Source organism: Microtus ochrogaster, chromosome 1 (genome assembly GCF_000317375.1).
Source record: "Microtus ochrogaster isolate Prairie Vole_2 chromosome 1, MicOch1.0, whole genome shotgun sequence".
In the NCBI taxonomy this organism is placed as follows: Eukaryota; Metazoa; Chordata; class Mammalia; order Rodentia; family Cricetidae; genus Microtus; species Microtus ochrogaster.
Genome location: NC_022009.1, coordinates 87,930,935 through 87,940,288, shown reverse-complemented (window position 1 = coordinate 87,940,288; position 9,354 = coordinate 87,930,935). Strand labels below are relative to the sequence as shown.

General features: G+C 36.0%; 1 protein-coding gene across 1 annotated transcript in view; it reads left to right on the top strand.

The window, feature by feature from the left end:
* Positions 1–5,352: 5,352 nt before the first annotated feature.
* Naaladl2 (N-acetylated alpha-linked acidic dipeptidase like 2) overlaps positions 5,353–9,354 on the top strand; it is a 1,189,909-nt gene continuing 1,185,907 nt past the window's right edge. The window contains exon 1 of the mRNA XM_026789752.1: positions 5,353–5,399. The gene's annotated coding sequence lies outside the window, so the exon portion shown is untranslated. The remainder of the gene's footprint in view (positions 5,400–9,354) is intronic.

The following is a 9,354-nucleotide window of genomic DNA, read 5'->3' as shown; positions in this document are numbered from 1 at the left end:
CTTTGTTGAGTGTTGATTTGGGTATCAGCATAACAGTGGAATCTTAAAAAGAAATTTAGCAACGTTTTTTCTGTTTCTATTTAGTGATAATTTGAGAAGTACTGTTGTTGACTTCTCCTTTGAAAGTCTGCTAGAATTCTCCAGAAAATCCATCTGGGCCTGAGGCAGTTTTGATTTGGACAATTTTAATGACTGTTTCTCTTTCACTAGTGGTATAAGTCTATTTAAACTGCTTCTCTGGTCTTGATTTAACTTTGGTTAATGATAACCATCAAGAGAATTATCCATTTCTTTAATATTTTTCAATTTTGTGGAGTACAAAGTTTTTAAAGTTTATTTTTATGATTCTCTGGATTTCCCCAGTGAAACTCATTTTATTAATTCACTGTAATGTTTTTCCTGAGTTTGGTTATTTCTTGACATCTGTTCCATTTTCCTGTGGTTTCTTCCTTTTGTTCAAGAGTCTTCAGATGAGCTATTAACTTGCTAGTATGGGATCTCCCCAGTTGTTTTTTTTTTTTTAATGTAGGCACTTTGTGCTATTAACCTGCCTCTTAGAACAAGTCTTATTGTGTTCTATAAGTTGGGTATCCTTTTTATTCATTTTCATTCAATTCTAGAAAGTGTTTAATTTCTTTCTTAATTTCTATCTTCATTCATTTTTCGTACAGTGGAGATTTGTTTTGTTTCCATGAGTTTTTGAGCTTTCTGTTATTGTTGATATCGAGCTTTAATTCATGGTAGTCTGAGATAAAGTAGAGAATTATGTCAGCTTCCTTTATTGATGGAGATTTGTTTTTTATCCAAGTATGTGGTCAGTTTTGGAGGAAGTTTTGTAATGTGCAGAGATAAGGGTGTATTCTTTTGTGTTTTGGGTGAAATGTTCTGCAAATATCTGTTAGGTTCATTTACTTTATAACATCTATTAGTTTTAGTATTTCTGTTCAGATTTTGTCTGGATAATCTGTTTATTGGTGAGAACTGAGTTTTGAAATCTCTATTAATCTTTCAGAGTTAATATGTTATTTAAATTATAGGAGTGTTTCTTATACTAACTTTTATGCTCTTTTCTTTGGGGTATAGATATTAAGAAAGGAAATGTTCTCTTGTTGGATTTTTCTTTTGATGAATATAAAATTTATTTGCTTGTTTCTTCTAATTAGTTTCTGTTGAAGTCTCTTTTGTTAGGTATTAAAATTTCTACACTAACTTGCTTCTTAGGTGTTCTATGTCAATTTAAGTAAACAAGAGTAAGATGTCCCCTCCCCCCCAAGGCCTATAACTTCCATGTGTTGTTGAACTAGATCATAATGTCCGACATGGATTCCTTCCTGTGTATTGGGCCTTAATCAAATCAGAGAGTGGTTAGATATCACAGTAACAGGGTTTGGCAATAATTACAGAAAGTAAGCATATATACATACATATATATATATACACATATGCTTACTTTCTGTAATTATTGCATATATATGTAAGTGTATATATATATACATAGTGTAGATAATTATTTTAATATTGTACATTATATATAGGAAAAAATCTTCAAATGATAAATTATATTATTAAATTTTGTGTGTGTATATACCATGGACAAAAAAATAACCATGATGCAAGGGAGTGGGGAGAAGTCTTAGCTTCTAAAGTTTCATCCACAGGTGTGGACTGGATTGAGCTCATCAGACTGAGACTAAAGTGCTGGCCACAGGTGCAGTCTGGATTTAGCTAACCTTAGACTAGTCTAAGGCACTAGGCACAGGTGCTCTCTGGATTGAGCTCACCTGAGTTAGACTAGAGTTATCTGAAAGGACTCAACCAAATTAAGGCATTCCCTCCATAACACTGAGCAGTAAGTAAGCCTGTAGGGTATTTTCATGATTAGTGATTGATGTGGGACAACCCCACCCATTGGAGGTGGTGCTAACCCTGAGCTGGTGGTCCTAGGTTCTACAAGAAAGTAGACTAAGCAAGCCATGAGGAACAAGTCAGGAAGCAGTTATCATCCATGGCCTCTGCATCAGCTCCTGCAGATGTAGCTTCAGTGATGCATAGTGATGGAAAGTGTCAGAAAAACAATTCTTTCTTACTCAGATTGCTTGTGGTCATAGTGTTTCATCACACCAATGTATTACTAAGCATGTGAAACTGAGTTTAGATTTGTATCACCTATGTTAAAAACCCCAGCTTGGGGGAGGCTCAAAGGAGGACTCCTGGGACCTGATGATTAGAAAGTCTAGCCAGATGCTTGAGCTGCAAGCTAAATGGTCAACCTTGTTTCAAAAAATAAGGTGAAGACACCCAACCTCTCGTCTCCTCATTCGTATGCACTCATTTATGAACATGCACAGAGAAAGCACTAAGCACCTCAAAATTGTGTTATCAAGACATTTAAGCAAAACTAAGTATTTAATTTGTGAGGAAACATGAGGCATTTTGATTTGTCAGTCGATTCCTCTGTAAAAGATTTTGAAATACAAAAGGTGTTACTTAAACTGGGATTAGGATAGAGTTCCTTCCTGCTCTAAGTTTAGTTTCCGAATGTCTTAATGATTTTTCAGTTTATTTCATGTAATCGTTCTTGCTGTGGGTCAAGTTAAATCACTGGCCAAATCATTGTCACCAGGTCTCTGTGTTTCTGTGCCTTAGCTCTACTTTTCAGACAGTGCTGGCTGCCTTCTGAGCGCTTCATGGGATGGTCAGACTAGTGAAGGTTTCATGACCATGCTCAGATGGAGGAGAAAAAGAATGTGGCCAGAAGGGTGAAAAAGTATTAGAAACCCACCTACCGTTTCTCTTGCCATACTCTTGGCCAGATGTGCACAAGACATACTCTTTACTTGTTCTCTCAATTGGTGAGAACTCTCAGGAAGCTACGTGCCATTGTTAATGACTTCATCACCAATGAAGTTTGTGAAATTTCACTCTTTGACTCTTATGCTCTTATAGGGGCCCACCAGCCAGCTCCCAAATGAATCATACGTGGAAGCTTATTATCAGCTATAAAAGCCTGGCCTCGGCTTGGCTTGTTTCTAGCCAACTTTTCTTAAATTAAATTTTCCAGACTATCTTTTGCCTCTGGACTTTTTTTCCTTTTCTTACTTCTGTATGTCTTACTTTCATGCTTACTCCATGGCTGAGGAGATGTGTGCCTGGACCCTGATGTCCTCCTCCTCTTGTTCTCTTGTTGCTCTGCTTTTCCCCTTGTTTCTCCTTCTGTTTATACTTTCTGCATGCCAGCCCCACCTATCCTTGCTTGTGCTTTGCTATTGGTTTTTCAGCTTTTTATTAAGATCATCAGACAAAGAATCACAGCTTCACAGAGTTAAACAAAGGCAGCATAAACAAAAGCCACATACCTCAAAATAATAGTCCCCAGAAGACCTGAGCCTGTGGATAAGATGTCCTTCTACACAGTGGCATTGTGACAAAGACATTGGTGAAGACTCACAGCTCAGTGATGCAAAGAAGGAGAACAATGAGTTCAGTGGGAAATGGATGAGATTTATCACAGAACTGAGAGCCCCGGAGCACAGGCCAGTAATTATGAGCTCAGGCTATACATGGATCTCTCCTGGAAGGTTCTAAAAATACAAATTGATTTAATTGGTCTAAAGTTGCATATTGATATCTCCATTTCAGATAAAAATCCCTGCTAATTTTGACATAAAATTAAATTTGAGAGCTATTATTTCAGAAAAACTGAAATCCAAGCTCACGCACACTGAGGTTTTCAGACAGTTTTGTAGATGAACTGTGTTGAACATGAGTCCCCTTTTGGGAGCAGGGAACTGAGTGCTAAGACCGGTGAGCTGAAAAGGTGAAACAAAAGGTCCTAACAGTGTCTTAACAGACAAGGCTTTGTGTTTCACTATTTTCCTATCTGTTCTCACTGTCTTTGAGACAGATGCTATTTGGTTTATCAGAATGAAGCTTCATAAATATTATTCTTACCCTTACTGACAATGTATAGAGTCTGTGGTGCTTACTCTTCTTCAATAGAAGATACATACCCTGTTTTATAGATAAGAGAATTGCTACCCGTAGATTCTATTATTTCTTTAAACTCTCAATTATTTAACTTTTTTTCTAAAACTGTGAATGTTTCAGCACAATGTCATAGTTTACATTGCCATATATATGAATTTTCCAGTTCAACATATAATTATTGGTAAATAGATGCTGGGTTCAGTTTGGGCAAGGAAGGTATCACTTTTCCTACACACTGAAGTGTAGAAGGAGGAGCCGGCTGTGTCCCTGCCGCCCAGCTAGCTTACACCTGAAATAATCACACAGAAACTGTATTCATTCAAATACTGCCTGGCCCATTATCTACAGCCTTTTATTGGCTACTCTCACATATTAGTTAACCCATCTCCATTAATGTGTATCGCCACTTGACTGTGGCTTACCGGCATGAGTCTAACCAGCGTCTGTCTCTTGGGCAGAACTGTGGCATCTGCCTATCTCTGCTTTCTTTCTCCCAGAATTCTGTTCTTTCTTCCCCGCCTACCTGAGTTCTGCTCTATCAACAAGACCAAGGCAGTTTCTTTAATAAAGAATGAAAGCAACATAAATACAGAAAAACCTCCTACACCACTGAAGTGTATATTACTTTGAGAAGTGAGCCTCAGGATTTGCTTTGCAGCTCTACCTGGTACTTAACATGTGATCTAAGAACAAACAATCAAATAAGAGAAGGGGACTCTTTAGACTGATTTTATTTAGAGTTGATCTAATGACAAAGACTAATGAAATATTACCATACCAATAATTTCTTTTTCAATAGGAGCTTAAAATGTCAAAATCAAAATGGCAAATATTGGAGTTTTAAATCATTTCCCCTTTATCCACACACAAATATTTAGGTTAGTAGAGAACTTGTGCTTTGTTGTTTTGTCACACATCTGGCTGTGGTGGTCCTTTAATGAGGAGAGCTGATCAGTCTGTGTGGTTGATAATCAATAGGTGCTCATTTAGAATATTTTCTTTTAGTTGAATGTAAAAAATAAACTGAGTAACTGCTGCTAATAAGTAGATGGCTAGGTTTTTCATACAGATAACATTTTGTACTGACTTATATTGAAAAAGAAGGACAAGCTCCTTCTTGGGCAAAAGTGTTCCAGTAGCCCCAGTGCAGAGCTCATTAAAGCAGCTGTCAGGATCCCTCTATTTTACCATCACCCCCACCTCATGCAGGAAGAAGCAACTGTCCTTTTGAGTGAGTGTTCTGCCAAAGAGTCATTTACAAATAAATGAAAAATGTCACAATCGATTTTACTTCTCCAAGAATACTATGTGTCTGTGTTGCCACAAATTCTCTTTGTTACTCTGTTTTAGATATCTGGCTGGACATCAGAAATTGCTTTTGATGGCTTAGGGACTCCTCCAAGAGACTCCAGGTAAGCCCTCTATTGGTGACCTTTTGTAAATATTTGTAAAGCCATTTGAACAGCTTGAGAAAATGAAAGCAATAAACGGCCCCTCTTCTGTAAATGCTGTCTTTGTCAACAAGTGTTCCCATGACAAATGCTTACTTCCATATTTTCTCATTTGGCAGAATCATCTCATATAGTTGATGATGCTATAGACTTATATAATTGTATTCTACATTGTTTGCCATCTCAAGTTGTTATGGTTAACCTAGTAAACGCAGCTAGAAAAGTAACTTGTGGAGAAGGTATGTGACTATGCTTCTCCTGTGTTTCCAAAGTGCTCACTTTATCAGTTTGAATATTTGCCATTTCTATAACTTGGATGACGCATCACTGGTAGACAATTATTGCTTCAATTATAAGCCATTCCACCCTTACAAGCATTATCAAACCATACCAACATTATCAAGAGTTTGCTCTGAGCCATATTCTGTGGTAAGCAATCATGTGAATTAACTTATGTAAATGTATTACATTGGTACTTAGATTTTGAGTCAATATGGATTTGGAATAAAGATAACTAATTAGTAATTGCTAGGATTTCTTATGGATATTAAAATTAAAGGAAAATAAATCTTGATATAATTATACTTAAAGAGATGTTAATCAGTATAATTACTTATAGACTGTGCGGTCGTTTGAGATCATTTAGTTACTACTGTTGGTGCAAAAGATCACGGAATGGAACAATTAGCAACATTTTTGTGTCTCTTAGATAAATAAAACTTTTAGCAATTTATTTATTCATTTACCCATAATCATGGCACCCTGTTAAGTGCTCTATGTACCTTACCTTGACGGTCTGATGGTGAAGAAGGCAAAGCTGTTTCTCAATGCTTTATAGTCCCCAGCAGACCAGCCAAAAAAGCATTGAAGTGGAAGAAACTATCGTGAGTCAACCAGTTTTTTAGTGTGGGCACAGCATGAGAAGTCAGGGACACCTCGGCTGTTGTTGGGACAGTTGCCTATGCAGTATCAGAGAAGAGAAGCTGGAAGATGTTACAGCTTGACTTTAGAGGTGGTCATGAAGCCCGAAACAATCATGATAAGGAAACCTAGCATCTAAACATATAGGGGGCAGGACACACCCTAACAAGTCACATTTAGGAACTCAGACACAATGGATCAAACAAGAATGAGAAACCCAAAATGTCAAGGAAGGCTAGTGAAGTCATCACAGTTCACTGAACATAATAGGAAGGAAAAGCACACCATTCTTACTTCACATCCAAATTTTAAAAACTGCAGTTTTTAGAATGCAGTGTCTTGGTGTGCAGGAACATGTTTTGTTGTTGTTGTTGTTGTTTTTTGTATATTTGTTTGTTTGTTTTTCGAGACAGGGTTTCTCTGTGGCTTTGGAGCCTGTCCTGGAACTAGTTCTGTAGACCAGGCTGGTCTTGAACTCACAGAGATCCGCCTACCTCTGCCTCCCAAGGGCTGGGATTAAAGGCGTGCGCCACCATCACCCAGCTAGGAACATGTTTTAATGCACAATGCTTTCCCAACATCTAATGCAGTATTTTTCCCATAGCAGGTATCAATATGACTAGTGTCTAACACTTAAATTGCAGGTAAAAAAAATTTAGAAAATAGGTTAACCCAAGGAAGGCTTGCTCAATGTTTTACCATCTATAACAAATATTCTGATTTCTTGGTCAGTTGTCATAGGCTGACATTCCTTTCCATATCTGTCCTTTAGTTTTTAGTTTGCAATGAAGGTTCCCACTGAAGGAAATCAGTATGAAATGCAAAGTGCAAAATTTCTAGTTTATTATATGCCAGGTAAATGTCTTTAAAGAAACTGGAAATGATTTGTTATAAGTGAAGAAAATAATTTTGCAAAAGGAAAATATGAACATATCTAGTTTTATTTGTTCAACTCAATATATATATGTATATAATATATTTAAAAAATATATTATGAAGGATTTCATCCACTTGAGAAATATGAAATGACAATCATTAATTGGATACTGTAAGGTAATGAATACCCTAAGCAGAGTTTGTTTTATGTCATGTAGTAAGGATTTTCTCAAATGTGTCCCTAACCCTGACAGTTTCTCCCTGCCCTTTCCTTCAGTGTTCTTTGAGCCTTAGGTGCAGGAGTATGTCAAGTCCGTTGAATGTACATTAAGTACATTAAGTCCATTGAAATTGGGCTCTTCAGCTCTGTGTCTTCATTGCTTGTGTTTTTCATTAAAGGTCTCTATCTATGGCAAATATAAATCTTCATGTGGTTATAAGGGTGAAGAATCCACATCTCTGTAAGTACAAGGATAACCATGCAGAGTGCAGCTAATAATGGTGCTGATGTAGTAAAACGGTGCCCCATGACTTTACCAGCATAAGGTAGTTGGTGAGGCTTTCATGGGCATGTCTGAAGCTATATCCATAGAGTCATCAGCATAACTGTCTGAACTTGAGCTGAATAGGGAGAGCAGCAATAAACATGCTAATATTGGCAGGGGAAAGCCCACAGAGTCTCACCCTTATGCAGAGAACTACAGGCAACAAAGAAAAACTGAGTGTAGGAGAAATTATCTCCCCCAGGGATGAGCACACTAACTGGTTATTCAATATCAAAAGGACAGCTGTGAGAACATGCATAAAAGTGACATTATACAGACTGAACATTGTGTCTTTATGTATTTCTTAATATATGCATACATCATATATATATGTATGTAACTACAATTAAAAATAGATATCATGAATATAGCAAAGCAAGGAGAGATAGATAAGAAGACCTAGAGGGATTAAAGAGAAGAGGGAATGTCATAATTATAATTTCAAAAATTAGAAAATATATTTTAATAACATGTAACTTTAATTCTCAAATAATATTATTTTAAGAGTGCATATTATTAAGCACTCTAACTAGACAATTTTGGTTTACTAATTAAGACTAAAAGCAGATCTTTTTTATCATTTTACATTTTTAATTGCAGAGCTTTTTATAAAGTATGTTTTATAGGTTTATTTATTTAATATAAACTATTTTGTGGTTTAGTGCCATGTTATATTTGGCAGCATTAGAGCATTTTTAAGTATTTGTATGTTTATGTGTTTTTATGAATGTTTATGTTTGAGTTTGTGTGTGTCTTAGTGTCTGGTGTTTGTGTGATCTGTATTGGTGGGATGTAAGAATTTGTGTTTGTATATGGGTGTGTAGTATATATTTGTGTTTATATATATGCATGTGTATACGTGTGTGGGTGTCTATTTAAACATATTTTACCAGTACAAGTTGATATTGTTTTTGTGGACAGGGGGATAAGTGCTTGTTCCCATTTTGTATGTATGTGTATATGTATGTGTGTGCTTCATGTTATATATGATGTGTGTATGACTTTATATTATGTTTATGAGCATTAATATATGGAGGTATGAGTGTGTGCACACACATGTGTGTCTATAACTAATCTAGAAGCCCTGTGAATATTAATCTGGAATTCACAGAATAAAATATCAGCTTTTATTATTTCAATTTATTAGAGAAAAAGAGTCACAAGCTAATAGTTTCTGTAAGACCAGCTGATTTTTAATTTCATTTAGAACATTTTTTCCCAGATAAATGTAACTTCTAAACACTATTTGGAATTGACACCTGCTGAAAACCGGGAAATTCATTTTTTTTCCCAATAAAGTAGATAACTCGCACTGTAGGGGAAGTCCCCATCCACAACAGTAGTTCACCAACACAAAATGAACTTCTTGTATTGGTATGTATTTTTTATTTTATTTTGTTTGTTTTTTATCTTAATTGATTTTCTTTCCTCTCTTTTACTGTTTGTTTTATTTGATATTAATTTTTATTTTTTTTGTTTTGTTTTGTTTTTCGAGACAGGGTTTCTCTGTGGTTTGGAGCCTGTCCTGGAACTAGCTGCTTTTTTTTGAGGGAGAGAGAGAGAGAGAGAGAGAG